The 26860-nt window shown below is 55.6% G+C and overlaps 1 long non-coding RNA gene across 1 annotated transcript; it reads right to left on the bottom strand.

Moving 5' to 3' along the window:
• Window positions 1-223: 223 nt before the first annotated feature.
• Window positions 224-3126, bottom strand: LOC144338194 (uncharacterized). The gene is made up of 3 exons (XR_013412080.1): window positions 2814-3126; window positions 734-1377; window positions 224-629 (listed from the first exon to the last, which is right to left on the bottom strand). It is a non-coding gene; the product is annotated as an uncharacterized LOC144338194 (long non-coding RNA).
• Window positions 3127-26860: the final 23734 nt, after the last annotated feature.

The following is a 26860-nucleotide window of genomic DNA, read 5'->3' on the forward strand; positions in this document are numbered from 1 at the left end:
GAGCCGCCCCACCACTCCAAATCCAGCAAGAAATCCTCGGAGTGAAGGTGAAGGTGAAATAAAAGTGCTTTGAAGTAAATGAAACTGAGAAAATCTGCCGTCCTAAGAGCCGCATGACAAAACGTGCTAAAGCTGCGTGATCTGCATAAGGTAAGGAACTCGTGGAAGGGCAGGGTGGCAACAGCCCACGTGTGACCGTGCAGGTGAGCGAGGCGCCCGTCCTCTCCTCGTCATCTCTTAAACGGCAAATCTGCACGCGTGTGTGTCCAGCACCATGAGCTTCGTGGGGTCTCAGTCATAGAACACGTGAGGACAGGAGCGTGAGGCGTGGGGATGGGGAAGGAATCCCACTGTTGCGAGAGGTTTGGGTTTCTCGTCAAACGGTGCCACATCTTCAGATGTCTCTGGAAGCAGAGTTGGGACCGGATGCATACGGGTGTGAAGGTGTTTAGGACCAGCGCGTGTGAAGGGAAGCGGGTAGGGCTGACGTGTGGTGCAGGCCCCACGGGGCCGTGTGACCCGCGGGAAGATCTGGCACGCAAGGGGCCCGTTCGGCTGGCACTGTGGGGAGGCCTACACGGTCCGGCCTTCCTCGGTCACTAGACTCCATCTTTCCGGGAAGGACAGGGCTGTGGGAAAGGTGACTCTGAGGGTGAGACAGACCCTGAAGGAACATCTGGGTGTTCTGTGCTTCTAGGAACGATCTGAGCAGCACACCTCACCCAGCACCAACCTAGAAAGCAGATGCCAGGCAGACCGCGCTGTCTTCTCTCTCGCTGCCACGTGTCCGCCGTCCCTCCAGATGGCCCAGTCTGCAAACGTCCCCTGCACTCACACGCACCTCGGTCCCTGGGCTGGGGCCTCTCCCACGCCCGCGGCTTCCTCCGCTGCCCCCACCTCTGTCTGTGCCCCCTCCTCCTCCAGACCCGACTCACTCTAGCGGCCTTGAGTGCCCCACGCTGTGCCTCCTGCGTGGCCCAGTGGTGCCGCAGCCCCAGTGCAATGTCGGAGGTGACCCCACGCCCACTGCTTCCTTGTGGGGAACAGAGGACCAACCAAGACCCTCAGCACCTACAGGGAGTGGGGAGGGGCCCTTTCCAGCCTGGACCTTTCTCCTTCTAACGACAGGAGCCACATGGGTGCCCTGCCAGCTTCCAGCACCTCCTGTTCTTCAGAGAGAATTCTGGAAAATAACAAATCCTGACCAAATGCAGCCCCCACAGATACTCAGAGTCCAGTTTTTAAAGTCACCTCAGCTGCCTCCGTCCGCCTTCCGCCCTGGTGTGGCCTCTGGTCAGCACTCACTGTTTGTGAAGATGGAGAACTGGGCCTCCCCATCCCCCAGGGGTGGGCTCCATACGCCATTTGCCTGGATCACTGGGGAGAGGATGCGTGGGTCAGGCGGGCTGGGATTGCTGTTGGGGGGCAAGACCCCCCACTCGACACAGCCACGGCTTCCGTGTGAGTCGGGCAAGTCCTCCCCGGGGTGACTCGGGGATCCAGGCTGCTGAGATCTGAAGCCACAGCCTCTCACCTCCGGGAGGAGGAGGAGTGCTGACAGCACGGCCCGGAGATGTGGGGGCCGAGTGGGCTTGCGGAGCACCACGCTGCCCAGCTGCTGCGGGTTTCCTGGGCTCAGCACCCCGGGAGGCTCCTGTGCTCGGCTCCCGGCACCCCTGAGCTGCTGGCGCTCCACCTCATTCCTGCGCTGGGGGAAATTCCAGGCTCACGGCTGCAGACTCAGAGTGGATTGGGTCCTGCCATCTGCCCAAGAGGGGCCGCAGCCAGGCAGGGGTCCGTGTGTGTTCTCTGGCTGAGGATCAAAGCACCAACACTCTGGGGGCTGTGACAGTGGACGTTGGGGCTCTCACAGCCTGCAGATGGGAGCCTGAAATCAAGGTGCGGTCAGCACTGGCTTCCTCTGAAGGTGCTGGGACAGGGCCCTTCCTGCCTCGTCCAGCTCCTGGGGCTCCCTGGCTAGTGGCCCTAACCCCCATCTCTGCCTCTGTCCGCACACAGATGCCTTCCCTGTGCGTCTGGCTCCATCCTCGTCTCTTCTAAGGGTACTGGCCGTTGGATTTAGGGCCCACCCTACCCAGGACGACTTCCTCTCAAGATCCCTCACTTAAGTTTCCCATAAAGACCCTTTTTCTGAATAAGGTCACATTTCCAAGCTCTGGGTTTTAGGATGTGTCCAGTAACAAAATGAAACTGGGGAGCTGGGGGGACAGAGGAGCTGGGGGGACAGAGGAGCTGGGGGGACAGAGGAGCCGGGGGGACAGGGGAGCCGGGGGACAGAGGAACCGGGGGGACAGGGGAGCCGGGGGGACAGAGGAGCCGGGGGGATAGAGGAGCCGGGGGGACAGGGGAGCCGGGGGGATAGAGGGAGCCGGGGGGACAGAGGAGCCGGGGGACAGAGGAGCCGGGGGGATAGAGGGAGCCGGGGGGACAGAGGGAGCCGGGGGGATAGAGGAGCCGGGGGGACAGAGGAACCGGGGGACACAGGGAGCCGGGGGCACAGAGGAGCCGGGGGGACAGGGGAGCCGGAGAGACAGAGGGAGCCGGGGGGATAGAGGGAGCCGGGGGGACAGAGGAACCGGGGGACACAGGGAGCCGGGGGCACAGAGGAGCCGGGGGGACAGAGGGAGCTGGGGGGACAGGGGAGCCGGGGGACAGAGGAGCCGGGGGGACAGGGGAGCCGGGGGACAGAGGAGCCGGGGGGACAGGAACCGGGGGACAGAGGAGCCGGGGGACAGAGAGAGCCGGGCTCAGCAGGGGTCAGGGTGTGGGCTCCTGCCCCCTGCCCATCCCACCTGCTTTGCCGGCCGCAGTCTCGCGGAATTGTTGCATGAGCGTGTTCTGACCCTTGCCTCACAGGAGGGGCGGCACGGCAAGGCGGCAGATGGACCAGGCACTAGGTCAGCGAGGCTGAGCAGGTCACGCGCCACGTCCATCCTGCCTTCTGCTTTCCGTCACAAGTTGTGGCAGGAGCAAGGTGGCTGTGACAGAGAACCCCCTTGGAACCTCAGTTTCCTCCTCTGAGAGGAATATAACCGCGTCTTTCTCAGGATCAGGCGGCAGCAGAATAGATGGTGGACGCACTCAAAACCATCCCGTTCCTCGACTGGGGCGGGCTGTGTTGACTGAGCCCGGCTCAGCCCCACACCCAGGTCCCGAGTGCCTGGGCCCCACTATCGGGGCACCCAGCTGGCATTTGGAGTGGAGGCCTCAGAGGGGGCTGTGCTGGGGCTGGGATCCTGGGGGACCAGCGAGGAGAACCTGCATGGGGAGCAGCAGGAGCTTCCCAGAGAGGCTGTGGGGCTTGGATCTGGATCCGGAGGGGAGAATCACTGGGGAGCACCCCCTCAATGGCAGCCAGGAAGGGCTGGAAGCAGATGGGAACGAAAGCAGGAGATGGAAGAGAGGAGAAGAGAGCAGACGAGGCCGGGACCAAGGGGGAGAGGCTGAGGTGGGCAAGGGAGGTGCTGGGGAGAAGGGAAGCCCAGACCGCCACCCCTCACCCCCTTTTCCTCAGCCTGGCCGAGGGGCAGGGGCCGCAGAAAGATGTAAGCTACCGACAGCCTTGCCTTGTTGCAAAGAAAATATTCCCTGAAAGACACATTAAAATGAAGTAAATAAAAGAGATAAAAATGGAAATATCAAGGCAGCAACTTCTCTTCTGATTACAAAGCAGGCAGCGGGAGGCAGCGGGAGCCCTTGAGGACGCAGCTGCACAGCCGGGCGGGCCTGATAAGGCTCCTCAGCCTGCGCAGGCGAGATAAAGCCAGCACGCGCCTGTCCTCAATCCCGGCCGCCATCAACATGCAGACAGCCTGAGCAACTGGCATTCCAGATAGAACAAGCACGCACAGCCGCGCTCTTACCCAGACCTTATTAATCCGCCTGCAGGCATTTAAATGCCGTGGGAAATACGGAGTTTACCAGCACAGCTGACAGGGACTTGACACTTCATCACATTCTTCCCTCTCAGCCTCTCTCCTTGGCCATCATCTCCGGGCCCCAAGTTTCAGTTGGAAGGGAAGTTTCCGGGTGCAGGTGGAGGGGTCAGGAGGCGGGGCCTCCAAGCACCTGGTGGGCAGGGAAACCCATGGGGTCACACCCGCCCCGGGGAGCAGTCCTGGAGGTCCAGGCAGGCAGGCGGAGCAGTGGCAGAGTCTACCACATGTGCGCAGCCTGGCGAGATCTCACCCTTTTCAAGTCCTGGATGCGCTGAGTTTCCGGTTTGAGTTTGATTTTTATTTTTTCTTTTGGCCTCCTGCACTTTTGCCGTGGGGGGGGTCTTCCAGTCCTGAGCATAGAGGCAGGCAGAGCAGAGGAGGGTCAGACCCTGGGGAGATCCCGCCTCATCACAGCACAGATAGGACTAGAGCCCACTGGTCTCCACCTTCTGGCAACTGACCCCGTCTCAGACCCCAGCTGGGAGCAGACAGAGAGTTTATTGATTGATTGATTTTTATTTTTATTTATTTATTTTTTTTGAGATGGAGTTTCGCTCTGTTGCCCAGGCTGGAGTGCAGTGGTGTGATCTGGGCTCACTGCAAGCTCCGCTTCCCGGGTTCACGCCATTCTCCTACCCCAGCCTCGCGAGTAGGTGGGACCACAGGCGCCCGCCACTACGCCCGGCTAATTTTTTGTATTTTTAGTAGAGACGGGGTTTCACCGTGTTAGCCAGGATGGTCTCGATCTCCTGACCTCGTGATCCACCCGCCTCGGCCTCCCAAAGTGCTGGAATTACAGGCATGAGCCACCGCGCCCGGCCTATTTTTATTTTTATTGAGACAGAGTTTTGCTCTGTCACCCAGGCTGGAGTGCAGTGTTGCAATCTCGGCTCACTGCAACCTCCACCGCCTGGGTTCAAGCTAGGATTACAGGTGCACGCCACCACACCCAGCTAATTTTTGTATTTTAGTAGAGATGGGGTTTTGTCATTGTTGGTCAGGCTACTTTTGAACTCCTGACCTCAAGTGATCCTCCTGCCTCGGCCAAGTTCCATGTTTTCTCTCATTGAGGTGTCGACCCAGCTGGCAGAGACAAGTGCTGAACACACAACCACATAAACAACCTTGTTCCTGTGGGGAAGGAGGTGAGATGGTACCGGAGTCACCTCAGGGCCCTGTGAGGAGGAGGCCGTTCCTGCTGAGGCTTGCATCCTGCTCTGCTTGCATCCTCCATGGCTGCAATGCCCTCCATGAGAAGCCCAGGCCACCGGGTCTGGCCTCCTTTCTGGTCTGGGCTTGCTCTGCGCAGGGCCTCACATGAGCTGTAGGCCCCCAGCAGCCTGTGTCCTCCAGATGTCCTTCCAGCCTGCCCACCTCCTTCAAGGCCTTGCTCAACTGCCACCTCCCCAGAGAGGCCTCTGTGACCAGCCCCTCCCTTTACTGCATGCCTCCTTGCCCACACATGGGAGCAGGTGCCACAGGAGCAGGTGCCAGGAGAGCGAATGCCTTGGGAGCGGGTGCCACAGGAGCCACGGGTGCCACAGGAGCCACGGGCACAGGCATTTGCGTCCACTTCCTCCCCCACTCCTTCCTCAGGCTGAGAACAGCAAGTGGAACGTGGCAGGCATCCCTCCAGAGCTGTCAGGAGCAATGGAATTAGACACCAGGGTGGGCTGGGAGGTGGGATGCTGAGGCAATGGGGGGCTGGGCCAGTCAGAGGTGAGTGCAGGGGAGGGACCTCCAGGCAGAGAAACTGGCTTGAGCAAAGGCTCTGAGGTGGAGGTTTTAGGTGGGTGAGGAGCAGAAGGCCAACGTGGGTGGCTGAGGAGAGGGCGAGGAAGAAGAGCAGGAGTGCAGCACCAGTGCCAACCAGGGGCCTCAAAGCTCCGCTCCAGGAGCAACCCCAGAGCGTGTCCACCTCCTCCCGGACGGGCCACGCCTTGAGGTGCTGATGGCACCCCAAACTCCACTCCCCAGAATCAGCCCAGGCTCAGCCACATTGGCCCGGGCTCCTGCAGAAGCCGACCTGGAGATGAGGAAGTGACTGCAAGTGGACCATTTTGGGGGCAACCCCAGGAAGCCCCCCAGGGCAGGGGAGTGAGATGGGAGGGCAAGATTCCCGAGGAAGCAGGTGCCACCTGCCAGTCACTGCCGAGGGGAGTGGCACCTCCTCCAGGTGGGGGTCTCTGGGGAACCGTGGAGCACAGCTCAGAGCTGCCCCAGGGCTGGGAGTGAGCTATGTGCATGCCAGCTCCCTCCAGCCATCAGACAGATGCTCCCTGACTTGGGGCTGCAGCAGCCAAACAGAGGTGGGGCCTGCCCGGTGGACACCCCCTCCCCTCCCTCCCCTTCAATCTCCTCCCACTCTCCTCCCTCCCCTCCATCTCCTCACCCTCCCCTCCCAACCTCCTCCGTCTCGTCCCCTGCCTCTATCTCCTCCCCTGCCTCCATCTCCTCCCCCTCCCTTCCTTCCCCTCCGTCTCCTCCCCCCGACTCCTCCATCTCCTCCCCCTCCCCTCCCTCCCCTTCAATCTCCTCCCCCTCTCCTCCCTCTCCCTCCATCTCCTCCCCCTCCCCTCCCTCCCCTTCAATCTCCTCCCCCTCTCCTCCCTCTCCCTCCATCTCCTCCCCCTCCCCTCACTCCCCCTCCATCTCCTCATTCCCCTCCCTCCCCCTCCACCTCTTCCCCACTCCCCTCCCTCTGCCTCCATCTCCTCCCCACTTCCCCTCTCCACTCTCCATCTCCTTCCCCTTCCCCTCCCTCCCCTCTGTCTCCTCCCCCTCCCCTCCCTCCCTCTCCCGGCCCTACCCCTCCATTTCCTCCCCCTCTCCTCCCTTCCCCTCCATCTCTTCCCCTCTTCTCCCTCCCCCTCCATCTCCTCCCTCACTCCCCTCCCTACCCCTCCATCTCTTCCCCACTCCCCTCCCTCCCCTCCATCTCCTCCCCCTCCCTTCCTTCCCCCTCCATCCCTCCCCCTCCCCTCCCTCTCCCTCCATCTCCTCCCCACTTCCCCTCCCTCCCCCTCCATCTCTTCCCCACTCCCCTCCCTCTCCTCCCCACTTCCCCCTCCCCTTCCGTCTCCTCCCTCGCCCCTCCTTTCCCCTCCATCCCCTCTTCCCTCCCCCTCTATCTCCTCCCCACTCCCTTCCATCTCCTCCTCCCTCCCCTCCCTCCTTTGCCCTCTCCTCCCCATTCCCCTCTTCTCCCTCCATCTCCTTCCCACTCCCCTCCCCCTCCACCTTCTCCTCATTCCCCTCCCTCCTCCTCCATTCCCTCCATCTCCTCCCTACTCCCCTCCCTCCCCCTCCCTCCCCTCCCCCTTCCCCCTCCATCTCCTTCCCACTCCCCCCTTCCCTTCCATCACTTTCCTATTCCTTCGCCTCCTCCTGGTCCCAGAAGGCCGGCAGGAGAAGCCTCATTTCCTCCTGCCTGGGTAGACACAAGCAGGTTTAAAAGAAAACAGGCGCTAACGGGAAAAAATTCAGAAAACCCGCGGGACAGAAGAAAACCTGACTTCCTTCTCCTGTGGCTGAGGAGCCTTCCCAGACAGCCCGCTGCTGTCGGGGGACAGTGGCCAACCTCTCCCTGCGGGCGGTCTCCGGCTGCCCCGGTCCACGTCACCCCCAGTGCTGTACATTCTCTCCCCAGAGGCAGGTCTATGTGGGCACCTGGCCCTACTCATGAGCAAATGCCACAGCCCCCGGGGGCAAGAGCTTGTGGTGAGCAGGATTGTTCCCTGTAAATATTAGCGATCATTAACAATCATTAATTAGAATGATAAACAAATGATTGAGGGTGACAGTAGGAAGGTTTCTTGGGAGTGGGTTCCCAGTGGGACATAGGGGACTTGGCTGAGCCGTCTACCTCACCCTCACATGGGATCAGAGCCTCTCACACCCACCTGGGCTGGGCGGAGGCTGGTTCTGAGCCAGACCCACCCCATCCACAGGATGAGGCTCCGATGGAGAGGCAACCCCGGGTTCTGGTGTGGAAAGGGCTGCAGGGTGTCCAGGTCTCCAGAGTGGGTCAGTATCCACTACCTACCTCATCTTTGCCAGGAGGACCCATGACACCGGGCCTTGGTGGTTGCGTTGAACTCCTTGCTCCTCTTTCCTCGGGACCCTGAGTGAGTCATATCTTACTCCGAGGTCCACATCTGTAAAGTGGGGACCACCATGCTGACCTCACATGCCGTGACACAGGTTAGAGACAGGGTGTGGTTGTGTCCAGCACAGTTGTTGGCCCATAGCCCTGTCGCACTGGGCGGATCTGCCCAGGGAATGGACAGGTGAACCTGCAGGCTGTGGGGTGGGGTCTCCACATGGCTGTGACACGTCTGGGGAAGTTCTTGGAGGGCGGCTCCTCTGTCCATGGTGCTGAACCCTCATCTTGCTGGGAAACATCACTTTCCCCCATCCCTGAGCCCCACGAGTGAGCCAGATGGCAGGAAGAAGGTGCTGGGAGAAAAGAAAAGGCAGAGAAAGGGAAAAGAATCAGGAAGAGAGGGGAGAGATAAAGAGAAAGAGGTAGAGAGAAAGGAAGGCCAAAGAGACAGAGCGAAGGAAAGAGGAGGCAGGTGGTCTGAGAAGCCAAGGAGGGCACCTCCTCGAGACAGGACAGAGAGCAGCTTTTGTTTTGAGATCATTGTTCTGACATTACCCTCTCTAAGGAGCATGTTTCCCTGTGGTTATTTACCACCATCCTTCCCAAGTGTTCCACCTGTGGGTCCTGGGCAGGTCTGTGTATGAACAGAGCTGTCATTTATGTGCATGAGATGTGTGGATAGAGAAGTGTGTGTGCATGTGGACATCACACAGGCACCTATGCACATGCCTGCACACATGCACCCATGCACACACACACAAGCACACACACAACTTGGATGTGCTACAGGGAGTTGACCACGCACAGTTGGGCATCCAGTTACGTGACCTCTGCTGTTGTCCAGTGCTGGAGATGAAGCCAAGGTGGGCGGTGGGGAGGGAGCTGTCTGTAGAGTGGGGGTGAGGACCACGGTGTGTGGGCTGGACCCCCTCAAGGACAGGCTCCAGGTAACCTGGCAGCTGTGCCTGTGGCCTTGGCAATGGGGGCGTCCTGCAGAAACTGGGACCTCATTGCAGAGCTGGACACAACCCAGACCCTGCAATCAGAGAAGCCAAAGGAGGGTCAGGCCACTGGGTTGCAGGGGCAGACCCTGCCATGGCCACACACCAACCAGCAACTCTGCAGATCAGGGACAACACAGGAGCTATGAGGGGAGGCCACCTCCCCAGCGGACTCTTCTGAGGCTCCCATGCAGAAACGGAGCTGAGTCCAGCCTGGGTGACCCAGGACAGAGCCACTGCAGCAAAGGGGCAGCCAGCTGTGGTTTGCAGCTCATCCCTCTTGGGTCAGGACTACGTCCTGCCTGTGAGCCCCCCTGTCCTCGTCCTTGGCACCTTACTTAAGGGTCCTTGGAAGAAACTGCCAAACCTCCTCTTTCAGCCCCTTCTTGCTGCATAAGAAGCTTCTCACTGTTTCTCCTGACTCCAGAAAAGCACAGAAAGTTTACTAATCTGGGAAGTTAAACCTCTACTTTGTCCTCATTAATGTGTGCTGTTGACCCACCCACCCATCCACACACTCACCCACCCACACATTATCCATCCACCCATTCATCCATTCATCTACCCACCCATCCATCCATGTACCCACTTATTTATCCATTTATTTACCCACCCATCCATCCATTTACCCACCCACTCATCCACCCATCTATCCATCCACCCACCCATGCACTCATCCACCCATCTATCCATCCACACACACATGCACCTATCCACTCATCCATCCATCTGCCTATTCACCCACCCATCCACCCATCCACTCATCCACTCATCCATTCATCCATCCATCCACCCCACCCTCCATCCATTCACCCATTCACCCACCCATCAATCCGTCCATCCATCCACTTGTACATCCATCCACCCATGCACCCACTCATCCACCCATCTATCCATCCACCCACCCATGCACTCATCCACCCATCTATCCATCCACACACCCATGCACTTATCCACCCATCTATCCATCCACACACCCACACACTCATCCACCCATCTATCTATCCGCCCACACATGCACCTATCCACCCATCCATCCATCTGCCTATTCACCCACCTATCCACCCATCCACTCATCCACTCATCCATTCATCCATCCATTCACCCATTCACCCACCCATCAATCCATCCTCTCACCCACCCATCCACCCATACATCAATCCATCGGTCCACCCATCCTCCATCCGCCCCACCCACTATCCATCCACCCATTCACACACCCATCCATTCATCTACCCATCCACCCATCTATCCATCTGCCCACACAGCCATCCACCCACACACCCACCCACCATCCTTCTACCCATCCATCTATCCATCCATTCACTCATTCATTCCTCCACTCACCCACCCTTCCACGCACCCACCCATCCATTCATCCACCTGTCCATCCATGCACAGGTATTTGCTGAGCCCAGACGCTTTGCTAGCCTTTGGGAAGCACAGCAGTAAAACACGTGTCATGTTTACCTCAATTTTCCATTCTATTGTGAAGCTGCAGGCAGAAACGAGCGCATCTTGGGGGCTGCAGGACACAGCCCCACGGAGTGGAGGAAGTAAAAACATTAGCCCTTGGGTTTGTGTGTATTTTCATCCCATCTCATTCTTTATGTGGCTCCTTCTGTATACAGTGCAGGGGGGTGTTCAGGCACATCTCTCAGTTTCGGGGCTGCAAGTAAGTGAGCCAGTGGGTGGCTGAGCCAGGTAAACAAGAACAGGAGTGACAACCTAAACCAAAAGAGCTTGTGGCTGGGTCACAGGCTGCCGGAGAAGGGAGCATTCATCTGGGTCTTGGTGGATGAATTTGTTGGATGGGAAGTTGGTGAAGAACATTCTGTGGGCAGGACAGGTGCGGCCAGCAGGGGTGGAGAATGAGGAGACACTCAGGGCATGGAGTTTTGGAGCTGGGGCTGCAGGAGGTGGGGACAGAGGCGCTGTCCATGGGTATGGCTTTGATGCTGATTCACAGGCAGCCTGAATTCCACCTGGTCGATATCAGAAACTGCTGTACGAGGGCATCTGGTCTCAGCCCTGAGACTGACTGAAGCTCTGTGGAGACCAGGAAGAAGTAGGGGCTGAAGCTGTTGGGCAGGGGCTGGGGAAGATCTGGCTGAGTCTGAAACGTAAGATGCTGTTTGCAGTGGTAGCATACCATTGATTTGCTGTGGAACCAAACACCCAGATCTCAGTGGCTTCAAACAACAGCAATGTGCCGTTCTCCTGGGCCGACTGTTGCGGATGGCAGCTGGAGCCCCTTGGGTCTCCTGCACGCAGCCAGCAGCTCCTCCATGGGGTTCTCTGGGCAGCTGTGAGAGGGCAGAGGCGGGGGCCACGCAGCCTCTCAGGGCAGGACCCCACTTCCAGCACGTTCTGTGGGTCAAAGCAAATCAGACGCCCACCCAGGCTTGGGAGGGGGAGCTCCTCCTCTTCGTGGGAATTTCAGCAAATCCCTGTGGTTGCAGCGCCGGGGGCCCAGAGTTTCCCTCGTGTGTGCTGAACGCAGGCTGTGGAGTACAGGGGAGAGGTGAGCACCTGGCTGGGTGCGCCGGCATAGAAAGAGGGGAAGGCCCACCTTCAGCTGCAGCTGTGGACAGGGCTGCGTTTGGGGAGGAAAAGGGGCCAGATGGGAGTTCTCCGCCAGGCTGGGGTTGGGCTCAGGAAGGCCTCTCCACAGAGCAGCACCATCAAGTCTGGATCTGGCAGGAGTGGGGAAGGACAGTCAGGAGTCAATGGGGAGAGGGGACTGGGTGGGAGCAGCAAGGATGGAAGGTGGGGAGACAGATGCTGTGGAGGCCCAAGGGGACTCTAGCCAGTGAATGAGGACACCCCCAGGCTCTAGGCCCCCACCCCAGGGTCCCGAGGGAGCCCTGTCTCACTTCTCCACCTAGACCAAGGCTCCTTTCAAAAGAGGAGAGGAAGAGGGGAGAGTAGAGGAGGGGAGGGGAGAGGAGGGGAGGGGAGAGGAGGGGAGGGGAGAGGAGGGGAGGGGAGGGGAGAGGAGGGGAGGGGAGGGGAGAGGAGGGGAGGAGAGGGGAGGGGAGGAGAGAGGAGGGGAGGAGAGGAGAGGTGAGAGGAGAGGAGAGGTGAGGGGAGAGGAGAAGAGGGGAGAGGAGGGAGGGGAGAGGAGGAGAGGGGAGGGGAGGGGAGGGGAAGGGAGGGGAAGGGAGGCGAGGGATGCTCAGATCAAGAGACCCACTGGGGAGAGCTTTAAAATATGCAATTAAATGGAAAACAATTAAATCCAATTAAAAATGAGCAGTGGGGGTGGGGGGCGGTATGCTGGGACTGCAGGGAAGGCTCAGGCCGCCCTGTCCTGTCTGCAGTCTTCCCGGTTGCACTTTCGAGGTGGAAAAATGAGGCCAGACCTGGCCCCCAGCACTGTGGGAGCGCCCAGTGCCTGCAAAGCCGGGGCCACCAGGCCGGGCTCTCCTGGGGCCTGCCCTGCAGGACAGGGGACCTCTGTCACCCTTTCTTTCCCAGCCACTCTCTCCCACCTGCTGGGGCTCCCCAGGCCCCCAGGCCCCCTTTGGAACTCCCAGTCTTGCTCTCCTCCAGTCAAGCCACATTCCATGAGAGCACCTGAAGGGGATTGGCCAGGGGCTTCCTCGAGACCCCCTGGTGTGGAAACCGTCAGCTGCTGTGCGCATGGGCCAGCCGGGGTGCTTGCTACATGTGCATTTCCTGGCCCCCAACCAGGATGGCTGGATGGATCCTGGGCATCTGAATTTACGTGACGCCCAGGTGGGTCAGGTGGCTCAGGCCACACCTGGAGACCCTGACTAGCGCAGCCCCTCTACAGAGCTTTGCCTGGGGCCCTCCTTGCTGGGCTGGGGGACGGCCCAGGCTGCATCCCCCCGCCAGGAGGTGGCCTCTGCTGCGTCCTGGAGAGCTGGTTCCTGAGCTAAGGCCAGAGGTAGTGCTGAGGGGTCTTCTCCTCGGCCAGTAGCAGGGGCCGGACAAGGAGGGGGACTGGGGCTTTGGCAGCTGGTGTCTGACCTCGGCAGAATCCTTCCCCGATGGGCTTCTAGGAACTTGCTGCCTCCTCCCTGGGCTCCCAGCTGCTTCCCTCCCCTGCAGTACCCCTGTCAGATCTGCCATGGCTGTTTGCAGGTGGCTTCGCCCTGGGCTGGGAGCTGGAGGAGGCAGACCCAACAGGTGGTGGGCCCAGCCCAGCAGACACAGCCGCTGCTGATACCAAGGAGTGCGGGGACCTCAGCGAGGCCGGCTGCCACGGTGGAACCGCTCTGCCGAGGCTGCCCGCACCCCGCCCGGGGCCGGCATCCCACACGCTGCACAACAAACTCCCAGTCCTGGAGGGCGGGGGTGGCGGGGAGTGAACTCCACGCAGGAGCAAGAGGCTGAGGAGGGCCTGTGTGCCCCAAATAGCACTCCAGGGTCATTGCTGGCCGGAAACCCCATTCTCAGAGGCAGAGCCTAGAGAGGCCTAGAGAATACATCATTTTTAATTAAAAAAAAATGTAAATGTTAAACAGGGAAGACATGCCTATAACACCAAGCCCAACAGCCAGCGCAGTCAACAGCCAGCACAGCAGGAAAAATAGTCAGTTCCCCTCCATCTGCAACCCCCAAAGGCCACAGTGTCTTCCGAATCCTCCCAGAGATGGGCCCTGCTCAGGAAAGCATGTGTCTGACACTGTGTATCTTACATTCACCCACACACGTGGCAGCAAAGCCCAGAATGGGGGTCTCCATCCACACTTCGCATCAAAATCACTGCAGAGTCGTTCATATCCTCCTAAAGCTCCTACAGCGAAATCCTACCCCGAGAGGGTGAGTGAGGAGGTGGCCTTTGGGGGAGGGTGAACGGCCTTCGGGGGGCAGTTGGCGCAGGAGGCCGGGGTCCTCCCGATGGGATCAGTGCCCTCGCCAGAGAGGCCAAGGGAACCCCCGGGAGCGCACAGAGCGAAGGCGCCACCCACAACCTGAGGGGGGCCCTCCCCGCCCCGTCCTGGGACCCCAGGCAGATTCCAGCCTCCAGAACAGTGAGAACTAGATTCTGGTGCTTCCAGCTTCCAGCCAGGCAGTGTGCGGTCTTTGTTACAGCATACCCAGCAAAGACAATCACCGAGGCAAGTTTGTAACAATCCGGAAGACTGGCCCCACCCCCACGTGCTGCATCCATCCCGGCTGATGGGTTTGGGCAGAGCGGGTTTTGTGTTGTTGTTTTTAACTTCGTAGGCGATGTTAGATGTTAGCATTCAGAGCCGCGCGGCCCTGCAGCTGCTGTTTCTTGCTGTTTCTCCTGTAAGATAGCTGGTTCTGCTTCACTACATTCTCCCAAACACCAGAGCCCTGATCACGCTTAACCCACAGCCAGCTGTGCCTGGGGATGACTCTGGGGCCGTCCTCCATCCACCGTCTCCGAGGGCGCGGGGATGGGCCCCCGGACGGGCAGAGCCGCAGGACGACCCTAAGGTGGAGTTGATGCCGCAAAGCGTTTATGATTCACATGGAATCAGACTACGTGTTTCCAGTGTCATATGTTGGGGAAAATGAGACACAGTCTGGTCCGATGTGGGGAGGGCACCCTCCTCTGTGCTTGTCAGCAGCTGATGTATCTGGAGGTCTGGGCTGAGTGAAAGGGGGTGTGTGGGTGGGGCAGTCACCGGTGGGCTGTGCAGGGATCTCAGCGTGGTTCTTCCAGCCTCCATTCCGGCTCTTCCTGTCTGGAGAGGATGAAACGCTAACTCCACGGCTCGCCCTTGCACTGGGCTTCTGGCTCAGACGCGCCCCCGCCAGCCAGACGTACTCACAAGCTGGACCGGCAGGCAAGATCCCACGGCCACTTCTGGTGACAGCGCAGTCAGGAGACATGGCTCCCTCTCTGAGCAGAGTTTTAGGGAGGTAGAGAGTGGCTGGCACCCTCCCGCTTCCAGCCCGTCCTCCCGCGCCCCACCCGGCCTCTGGAAGCAGGAGGTGGTGTGGCCATCTTCCTACTCCGCAGGAGGACGAGGACCGGGTCTGTCTTTCCTTCCAGTGCCTGAGTGGTTCTGTTTTCGGGGCTGAATGTGGGCTGGTGCAATGTCTCCTTTCCCAGAAGCGCCATAGGAGGGGCTGGGCCCCAGGGACGAGGATCCGAGGGGTTAGCTGTGCACCAGGGAAGGAGGGTTTCCCACCGCCGCGGCAAGAAGGGACACGGTCACGTCCACTCAGGGCTTCTGGGCTCAGCCTCACCCCACCCCACCGCAGGGAACTCAGGCAGCTCCTACTCCACAGAACAGGCCGCAGTCGGCCCCAAAGCACATGGTCCTGATGTGGAGTTTGGAATCTTTCTTTTGTTTTTTTGAGATGGAGTTTCCCTCTCATTGCCCAGGCTGGAGTGCAGTGGCGTGATCTCGGCTCACTGCAACCTCTGCCTCCTGGATTTAATTGATTCTCCTGCTTCAGCCTCCCTAGTAGCTGGGATTATAGATGTCTGCCACCATGCCCACCTATTTTTCTTTTTCTTTTTTTGCATTTTTAGTAGAGACAGGGTTTCACCATGTTGGCCAGGCTGGTCTTGAACTTGTGACCTTTGGTGATCCGCCCACCTCAGCCTCCCAAAGTGTTGGGATTACAGGCGTGAGCCACCGTGCCCGGCCTGGATTTTTTTCTCAGAGCAGTGGGGATGCCCTGGGAGTGTTTTAGGAGCAGGAGCAGCAGGACCGTACACTGAGAAGGAGATGCCACAGGTAGAAGAGTGGGCACCTGGGGCAGGGACGGGCATTGCTCACCTGGAGGGTTCCTGGGTCCTGGCCTCTGAGGATCAAGGGGAGGAGGCTGGAGCCAAAGGCCCCAGAAGGAAGAAGCGAGGTCCCGGCGCCAAGGGCATGGGATGGTGGCCACTGAGAAAGCACCACGGAAGCCGCATCGGCAGATTCCCGCTGCCGCCCCTTGGTGCCAGGTACAGGGCAGGACGCAGAGGGGACGCTGGCCCAGGAATGCCACCACAGGGCCCCGCAGGACCCCCTGCAGATGTCGGAGGGGCTGCCCAGACCCTGCCCAGCATTCCACAGGCAGCTCAAATCCCGGGGGACTGATGAAGTAGGGGCGGGACCCCGTCTCCAGACAGAGCAGCATCCAGTTACTGTGCAGAGACAGAACATCTCAGTCAAAGACGGGGCCCGGAGGCTGGTGGTCTCCCCTGGAGCCCCTCTTCCTCCCACTGGCAGCCCTGCAGACTCCCAGAGCAAGCTGCACAACCACAATCACACCTCTGGTTCACCAAATATTCATGGAGTGCCCCACGTGCCAGCACCATTCTGGACACAGACACTCCCCTTGTAGACACTGAGAGGCAGCCTTGCAGGCAACAGTCCCTACAGCAGCCGGCCCCTGAGTCGGGTGGGTCCCCCCAGAGCAGCCAGCCCCCGAGTCGGGTGGGTCCCCCGGAGCAGCCAGCCCCCGAGTCAGGTGGGTCCCCCGGAGCAGCCGGCCCCCGAGTCAGGTGGGTCCCCCACAGCAGCCGGCCCCCGAGTCAGGTGGGTCCCCCACAGCAGCCGGCCCCCGAGTCAGGTGGGTCCCCCGGAGCAGCCGGCCCCCGAGTCAGGTGGGTCCCCCACAGCAGCCGGCCCCCGAGTCAGGTGGGTCCCCCGGAGCAGCCGGCCCCCGAGTCGGGTGGGTCCCCCACAGCAGCCGGCCCCCGAGTCGGGTGGGTCCCCCACAGCAGCCGGCCCCCGAGTCGGGTGGGTCCCCTGGAGCAGCCGGCCCCCGAGTCAGGTGGGTCCCCCGGAGCAGCCGGCCCCCGAGTCAGGTGGGTCCAGTTGCTCCCTGTCAAGCACAGGGGCGCGTTCTGGGGGAAGTGGTTACCAGGACTTCTGGGAAATGTGTTTCTGGCTCTTGAGGGAGATCCACAGGAAGACACAGCTCCATTTTTCTGTGTGTTACTCCCATCTCTGGGTGTGATATCCCAGATTGCTGAGTCATCTTGCTACCAAACTGTCGAGAACCGTGAGGGGTCTGAGGTTAACACGTCGGCTTGCCATTGTGTTAAAGATGCTAGTGGAATACGTGAGACTCCTGGGTCAGAGGCGAAGACCTTTGTTACTCACGGTGTAGCAAGCAGCTTCAGGTTTTTGTTTTTGTTTTGTTTCATTTTGTTTTGAGACAGAGTCTTGCTTTTGTCACCCGGGCTGGAGTTCAGTGGCACGATCTCGGCTCACCGCAACCTCTACCTCGTGGGTTCAAGCGATTCTCCTGCCTCAGCCTCTCAAAGTAGCTGGGATTACGGGCACCTCCCACCACACCCTAATTTTTTTTTTTTTTTTTGTATTTTTGTATTTTTAGTAGAGACGAGGTTTCACCGTGTTGGCCAGGCTGGTCTCAAACTTCTGACCTCAGGTGATCCACCTGCCTCGGCCTCCCAAAGTGTTGGGATTACAAGCGTGAGCCACCGCGCTCAGCCAAGCTTGAGTTTCATGGCTGCCTTGGTTTCCCAAGCCCTGTGGGCATGGTATTCACATAGGGCCTTTCATCACAGCAGAGGAACCACGAGCTCAGGGAACTTGAATGAAGGGCCACAAGCAAGCGCGCCTGTCCTTTCCCCCAGAGGAAGAGGCATCTGTGTCACACTGAACGGCAGACAACGTTACCCTCTGCGTTGGAGGAGATGTTCTCTCTACCTAGGCTGTTTGCTGAGCTAAAATCTTTGCAAAGATCGTCTGGAACAAAAATGATCAGTGTCTCTACTTGCAAGATGTGCAGAAATGCGACAGGCCCATGGGAAATTGTCTCCCAGCAGCCTGAAGACGTGAAAAGAATAAGGGTCTACAAAGACATTATGGAACCCTCGTATCATCCTATGCAGGACCTGCCCCTCTCTGACTCCCGTCCGGGAACTCCTTTCCTTCCTGTCTCAGGTTGTGACGGGGGACTCCCATCCATCCAGGAACTCCTTTCCTTATTGTCTCAGGTTGTCACGGGGGACTCCCATCCATCCGGGAACTCCTTTCCTTATTGTCTCAGGTTGTCACCTGGAGCCACAGCATCCGAGGCAGCTTGCTTCACGCCGCGATCCCTCTGCCAGGTTTCATTTAGACTTTACCTGCCACTGACAGTGTGATTTGGGACAGATCATGAAAATCCTCTTATCTCACTCAGGTGTGGTGAGGGCCAACGGAGATTTTATGGTGAATGTGCTTAGAAAATGCCAGAGTATATCAGCCAGGCGTGGTGGCTCATGCCTGTAATCCCAACATTTTGGGAGTCCGAGGCGGGTGGATCACCTGAGGTCAGAAGTTCCAGACCAGCCTGACCAATATGGTGAAACCCTGTCTCTACTAAAAATACAAAAATTAGCTGGGTGTGATGTCACACATCTGTAATCCCAGCTACTCAGGAGGCTGAGGCACTAGAATCGCTTGAATCTGGGAGGCGGAGATTAACTGAGCCAAGATTACACCACCGCACTCCGGCCTGGGTGACAGAACAAGACTCTGCCTCAAAAAAAAAAAAAAAAAAAGGAAACAAAGAAAAGAAAAGGAAAGAAGAGAAGAGAAAGAAAAATAAAAGAAGGGTGTGATGTGTGATCAGTTTTTATTTTTCCACTCTTTCCCCCGGTCGCAGATTGGCCCCTGGCTTCATTTCCTGGTGCTTTGTTAAAATGAGTTAAGTACGAGTCCAGGAGAAAGGAGCTTCTCATTCACTGCACCCCCACCCCCACCCCTTGGTGAACTTTTGTCAGAGAGGCCTGTGACCCAGGCGAGGGCAGAGAAGGCAGAACCCATGTTCTAGGCGGGCAAGAGAGGCTGGAGGCCATCGCAGGTGCAATGACGCCCAGTAGCAGCCAGACAGCCACCAGAGTGACAGGCAGTTGGCTGTTCCCTGCCCCGCCTGCGGGAGCCCCAGCTGCTCCACGTCCCCGCCTACCTTGGTTTTGTGCCTTCTTCACTGTAGCTGTTGGGTGGGTGTGTGGCGGCATCTCCCTGAGGCTGAGCAGCTTTTCACGTGTTTCTTGGCCACTTGGGTATCCATCTCCTATAAATCTTATGGATTTATAGGAGTTCTTTATATATTTGAGGAAATGACAGTTTGATTCGAGGAAGTTGAGGCTGGAGGTATGAGTACAATCCCTCCGCCCGTCTGCCCTGCCCAGACCTGTCCCCAGCACCAGAGGACACTTCTTCACACGCACAGCCTCAGAGCAACAGCAGCGTTTCCCAGCACACACTCAACTCACAGACGCCTCTCAGATAAACGGCTCCATAGGGGACCCACGGCATCCACAGCACACAGGAGCGGCTCGGGGAGGTCCTGCAGCCAGCACGCCAGCTCAGCCCTGTTTGGCCAAGAGCTTTGCACGCTTATCTAACCATGGTGTCATGGAATGTCTGTGATGTCTCACGGAAGTCAAGACATGCTCTGGGAGAGAAGAGTGGAAAGTGCTGCCCCAGCCTAACCCCTGCCCAGAGATTCACATGTGGACACAGGATCATGTATGTGCACACCCTGCATCCTGCACCCCACACACATACACACACGCACACACTCACATGCACAGTCACGCATGCACCCTCAATCACACACATACACACACACACTCACATACATAAATACATACACACGCTCACATGTGGACACAGGATCTTATATGTGCACATCCTGCATCCTGCACCCCACACACATACACACACGCACATGCTTACATGCACAGTCACGCATGCATCCTCAGTCACACACATACACACACACACTCATACACATAAACACATACACGTGCTCACACGCCCACATGTGGACACAGGATCTTGTATGTGTGCACCCTGCATCCTGCACCACACACACACATGCACACGCTCACATGCACAGTCATGCATGCACCCAGTCACACACACACACTCACACACATAAACACATGCACACACTCACACGCTCACGTGGACACAGGATCTTGTATGTGCACATCCTGCATCCTGCACCGCATACACACACACTCTCATACATAAACACACATGCACACGCTCACACATTCACATGTGGACACAGGATCTTGTATGTGTGCACCCTGCATCCTGCACCCCACACACATACACACACGCACATGCTCACATGCACAGTCACGCATGCACCCTCAGTCACACACACACACTCACACACATAAACACACGCACACGCTCACATGTGGACACAGGATCTTGTATGTGCACATCCTACATCCTGCACCCCCCCCACACACACGCATATGCTCACATGCACAGTCGCGCATGCACCCTCAGTCACACACATATACATACACACTCACACACATAAACACAAGCACACGCTCACATGCTCACATGTGGACATAGGATCTTGTATGTGTGCACCCTGCATCCTGCACCCCACACACATACACACACGCACATGCTCACATGCACAGTCATGCATGCACCCTCAGTCACACACATACACACACACACTCTCATACATAAACACACATGCACACGCTCACATGCACAGTCGCACATGCACCCTCAGTCACACACACACACAGGCCTGTAACACATGCACCCACACTCACACGTATACACACACACTCACATGCATAAACACACACATGCACACGCTCACATGCATAAACACACACATGCACACGCTCACATGCACAGTCACACGTGCACCCACACTCACACATACACACACACACTCACAGGTACGTCACACATGTACCCACACACACACATACACACACACAGGTGCACAGTTGCACATGCACCCACATTCACACACATACACACACATGCACAATCACACGTGCACCCACACTAACACATACACACACGCGCACATACACACTCACATGCACAGTTGCACCTGCACCCACACGCAAACGCATCCCCACCTGGGGCTGCCCCCAGGGTCTGGGCTGTTCAACCCTCAGGGTTGCCCAGGGCTCTGGTCCCCCTGCAGTGGGAGCTCCCTGTGCAGAGTCTCTCTCTGTCCTTTGGGGTCTGGGTTCTCAGGAGCTGAGATCTTGTCATCAGTGGGGGGAGGGGAGGTGGCAACTGTGGCCTAGTCCCACCCACACCCACATCCTTGGACCTGCCCAGAGAGACCCCTCTAGCAGCCCCAGCTTCCCGTCTCCTAACACAGACCCGATTCTGGACCTGGGGCTCCCTGCCCTCCTGGCCTCTCACCCCTTCCCCACCTCCACTGCTCAGGGCTGACTCTGCCACGCGTCACATTCCCTGTGTACAACAGCTGGCCGAGCTTAATTAAGCCCCACAGTGCCGGGTTCCACCTGGCGAGGAATTAACAACAATAACAAAATAGCAAACACCAGAGGAGGAGGCTGAAGAGGCGGGATGGGATCCTCCTGCTTCTCCCAGAGGGTGGAAACGAGACCAGGGAACCCTGGCCTCTGCCTCCAGTCCCGAGGCTGCCTTTGGGGGCTAGCTGTCAGCTCGTGGTCCGGGGATGACATGGCCAGCTCTTGCCACTCTTTCCAGCGGGACGGGGTCTCAACCAACGAAGGGTCTCTGTGTCCTTTGCTGTGCGAGAGGCGGCAGCTGGTTGCCCCACCCACAGGGGAGGAGGCTCAGGATACGTAGGTTCTGTGGCTCACCTGTTCCACACACACAACTGCCAAGCACCATGGTGTGTAGGGCACGGTGTGACAGGTTCCAAGCTCGCCAGGGTCCAGGCAGAACGGCTGGATTGAGACTGACGCACGACATACAGGTGCCTTGGGCATAGAGAGGGGGCAGGGGCTTCTCACTGATGTCTGAGCTTCCCCTGGGGGATGTGGGCAAAGGTGGTGTCGGCACCAGGAGCCTGGGAAGAGGCTGGGCGGTGCAGCACGGTGAGTGGAGTTCCACAGACCCTGGTGCTCCTGAGCCTGTGCTCTGCAAGGGCGGCTCCAGGAGGGCCCTGAGTTTTGGCCTTGCAGGGCTGGAGCTCAAAGGAGGCACCTCTAGCAACACACATTAAAAGGCAGAACAGGAATTTAAGTTCAGGATGCCTGGCTCCTAAGCTAGGGCCTCATTTCTGTACCAGATACACACCCAGTCATCTGCTGCCTGGGGTGGGCTCAGCAAGGATGGAGCTGCAAGGGAGGGTGCGGTTCCCTCAGAAGCAGACGCCTAGAGATGACAAGAGATGGGGCGGCGGCTGTGGACCCCCAGGCAGCACTTTCTAGCAGACTGAGTGTCGGACAGGTTAACGGATGCCGAGGCCCACCTGTGCACACAGATTGATTCCTTTAAATAAGTTATTTATAGCTTGTACCCATCTGCTTCCAAAAGGGGTTTGGGAAATGCAAGAAAAAAAAAAAAAAAAAAAAAACAGAACAGTGGAAACAGAACTAGCAGGTTATCATGGAGGTTGCAGGGATCATCGTGCTCCAAACCAGCCTGAGCTTTTGTTCTGGACTTCCCGGCACCTGAAGCAAGGAAGGGAAACAAAAAGGTGTTGTGAGCTTTCATTCCATGTTTGGCTTTTCCATTTTTTCCAGAAATTATAGGAGAGGTAAAAGCTTTCACGGAAAGAGTGCACGAGCCATGAGAAACCTGGAATGGGTCCCTGCTCTCTAGAAAATCACCAACCTGTTTGGTCTTGTTTTTGTTTCTGCTGAAACGGGAATAATAATAATGTCCAGGCCGGGCGCGGTGGCTCACACCTGTCATCCCAGCACTTTGGGAGGCCGAGGAGGGCAGATCGCGAGGTCAGGAGTTCAAGACCAGCCTGGCCAACACGGTGAAACTCTGTCTCTACTAAAAATATAAAAATTAGCTGGGTGTGGTGGCGCATGCCTGTAGTTCCAGCTACTTGGGAGGCTGAGGCTGGAGAATTGCTTGAACCCGGGAGGCAGACGTTGCAGTAAGCCAAGATCAGACCACTGCACTCTGACCAATAAATAAACAAATACTAAAAATAATAGGCCGGGCACGGTGGCTCAAGCCTGTAAATCCCAGCACGTTGGGAGGTCAAGACGGGCGGATCACAAGGTCAGGAGATCAAGACCATCCTGGCTAACATGGTGAAACCCCGTCTCTACTAAAAATACAAAAAAATTAGCTGGGTGTGGTGGCGGGTGCCTGAAGTCCCAGCTGCTTGGGAGGCTGAGGCAGGAGAATGATGTGAACCTGGGAGGTGGAGGTTGCAGTGAGCCAAGATCATGCCACTGCACTCCAGCCTGGGCGACAGAGGGAGACTCTGTCTCAAAATAAATAAATAAATAAAAATAATTATAATAGCTCCCACCTGCTTCCCTGGGAGGATGAGAGGCCCAAGGGAGTGGATGCTTGTGAAGTGCAGTCAGGTGGCTCTGGGGGGCTGTGAATAAGAGGGGTATTGTGTTAAGCTCCTGGAGGGTGGGGGTGCCATCCACTGCTGCCCTAGGTGGGCCGCTTACCCTCGGTTCTCAGGTCCATGCCTGAGGTTGCCACCAACACCATCCTCTCTCATCCACCAAAGTGTTTTTGGTTTGGAGGACAAAGTCTATGGTTATCATATCCGTGTATATGCCTATTTTAGGTTTTGTATTTATTTTAGTATTATTTAAAATGCAGTTCCTCATCTCGAGGAGCTCATGTTGTGAAAGAGTCTAGACAACAGGAGGGAACCCCACAAAGGGCAGTGTTTAAAGATTTTGGTGGGTTCCACAGTTTCCTCTCTTCTCATGGCAGCCTTTGTCTTTTGCACCAAAGGCTCATGGGTGAGAGAAAAGGAGATGAGGGAGCCAGGTTCCAAGTACCTTCCCTGACATGTGAAGACAGTTCTGCCACTTCCTGTATGACTTTGGCAAGGCACTGAAACACTCTGAGCTTCTTACCTTGTCTATGACTCAAAGTTGTAAGAAATGGCCAGTAAAGGCCGGGCGCGGTGGCTCAAGCCTGTAATCCCAGCACTTTGGGAGGCCGAGACGGGCGGATCACGAGGTTAGGAGATCGAGACCATCCTGGCGAACACGGTGAAACCCCGTCTCTACTAAAAAAAAATACAAAAAACTAGCCGGGCGTGGTGGCGGCGCCTGTAGTCCCAGCTACTCGGGAGGCTGAGTCAGGAGAATGGCGGGAACCCGGGAGGCGGAGCTTGCAGTGAGCTGAGATCTGGCCACTGCACTCCAGCCCGGGCGACAGAGCCAGACTCCGTCTCAAAAAAAAAAAAAAAAAAAAAAAAAAGAAATGGCCAGTAAATCACCAGGTGTCGTGGCTGTGGTAGATGCTGTAGAAATGGTTCATGACAATGACTATTCTCATCATTGCCTCAATTGCACTCAACCTTTCCAGACTCTATTCTTTAGTAAAAGCTGATGACTCATCCTTCCCAGAACCAAACAACCTCTTCTTCTTTTTGTGGGGGAGGTTTTCAATTATGAATTCCATTTAAAAAACAAATCAGATGTCCTTTCAGAGTTTCTATTTCTTCTTGTGTCAGTTCTGGTAATTTGTGTCTTTTAAATCTTAAAAGATTTAAATATTTTTAATTTGTTGACATGTTTTATGGTGAATGATCTATGTACATTTGAAAAAAAAGTATGGATTCTGTTCTGGGTGGGTGGGAGTGTCCTATTAATGTTAACTAGGTCATGTTGGTTGATAAGTTGTTTTTGTCTTTTGCATCCTTACTGATTTTCTGTCTACACATTCCGTTGCTGAGAGAGAAGTATTAAACACCCTAGAAAATTTTCCATTCCCTCCAGTATCAAATGCATTGGCATAAAGTTGTTCAGAATATTCCCTAATTCTCCTTTTAATACCTACAGGGTCTGTGGTAATGTGCTGTCTTTCATTCCTGATACTTGTCATTTGTATTTTGTGTCTCTCTCTGTTTAGTAATCTAGGAATTTATCAATTTTATCAATTTTTTTTTTTTTTTTTGAGACGGAGTCTCGCTGTGTCTCCCAGGCTGGAGTGCAGTGGCGTGATCTCGGCTCACTGCAAGCTCCGCCTCCCAGGTTCACGCCATTCTCCCGCCTCAGCCTCCCAAGTAGCTGAGACTACAGGCGCCTGCTACCACGCCCGGCTAGTTTTTTGTATTTTTAGTAGAGACGGGGTTTCACCATGTTAGCCAGGATAGTCTCGATCTCCTGACCTCGTGATCCACCCGCCTCGGCCTCCCAAAGTGCTAGGATTACAGGCTTGAGCCACCGCGCCCGGCCTTATCAATATTTTCAATGAGTCAACTTGTGAGTTTCTTGACTTTTCTCTATGGTTTGTTCACTTTCTATTTGGTTGATTTTCGCAGCTTATTACGTTCTTTTTGAGCTTAATTTGTTCTTTTTCTAGATTTTCAAAGTGGAAGTTTAGATCATTTATTTTAAACCTTTAGTCTGCTAACACAAACATTTAAAGCTACAAATTCAACTTTAAGCACTGCTTTGATTAGAGCCCCAAATTTTGATATGTCATGTTTTCGTTTTTATTAGTTCAAAATATTTTCTAATTTCTTTTGTGATTTCTTGTTTTACCCATGGGTTATTTGGAAGTTTATTGTTCAATTTCCAAATATTTAAGGACATTTTACAGATATGTTAATGTAATTAATTTCTAACTTTGTAGTTAGAGAACATATCTTACATGATTTAAATCTTTTCAATTTATTGACATGTTTTATGGCAAATGATCTATGTGCATTTGGAAAAAAACGTTTGTGTTCTGTTCTGGGTGGGTAGGAGTGTCCTATTAATGTCAATTAGGTCATGCTGGTTGTTGTTTTTGTCTTTTGCATCCTTGCTGATTTTCTGTCTACATGTTCAGTTGCTGAGAGAGGAACACTGAATGCCCTAGAATTGTGGGTTTGTCTATGTCTCTCTGTGGATCTGACTATGTTGCTTCCCATATTTTGAAACTGTTATTAAATGTGTGTATATTTAGGATTGTTTTATGTTTCTGATGAACTGACAAGTTTATGACTATATATTCCTCCTTAATTCTGATAACACTGTCTTGCAGTCTATTTTGTCTGATATTAATGCAACCACTCCAGCTTGCTTATAGTACTATTAGTGTGATGCATCTTTTTCCATCCTCTTACTTTCAAACTATCTGTGCTTTATATTTAAATTATTCTTTCGTAGACAACAGATGGTTGAGTCTAGCTTTTTTTAAATCTAGACTGGCAATCTTTGCTTTTGTAAATTTAATTTTTATTATCTTTGCTTTTTAACTGAAGTGTTAGTCTATTTACATTTAATGTAATTCTTGAACATGTTTGGGCATAAACCATCTTGCTATTTGTTTTATATTTGTCCCACTTGGTTTTTGTTTTGAATTTTCCTCCTTTCTTGCCTTCTTTTAAATTATGTAATTATTTCTTAGTATTCCATATTCTTTAATAAAAAGCATTTATTTAGAGATGGGGTCTTACTCTGTCACCCAGGCTGCAGTACAGTGGCACAATCCTCGCTGACTGTAACCTCAAACTCCTGGGCTCAAGCAATCTTCCCACCTCAGCCTCCTGAGTAGCTGAGACTGGATGAGAGGCACTGTTCCCAGCTAATTAAAAAAAATTTTTTTTGGAGAGACACGGTCTCACTATGTTGCCTAGGCTGGTCTCGAACTTCTGGGCTCAAGTGATCCTTCCACATCAGCGTCCCAAAGTGTTGGGATTACAGGTGTGAGCCACTGTGCTTGGCCATTTTATTTATTTCATATACATATGTGTGTGTGTGTGTGTGTGTGTGTGTATTTATTTATTTATTTGGAGGCTACACTTCTATTTTGCTTTTTAACAGCTTCGCCAAGGATTACAGTGTCTACCTTGCATTTATATTATTTCCCTTCATGTAGAATGTAAGAAAATTATAGTATGATACCCATGTTTGTGTTTTAGTCATACATTCTACTTCTACAAATATTATGGTTCTTAAAATATAT

Source organism: Macaca mulatta, chromosome 20 (assembly GCF_049350105.2).
Source record: "Macaca mulatta isolate MMU2019108-1 chromosome 20, T2T-MMU8v2.0, whole genome shotgun sequence".
NCBI lineage: Eukaryota > Metazoa > Chordata > Mammalia > Primates > Cercopithecidae > Macaca > Macaca mulatta.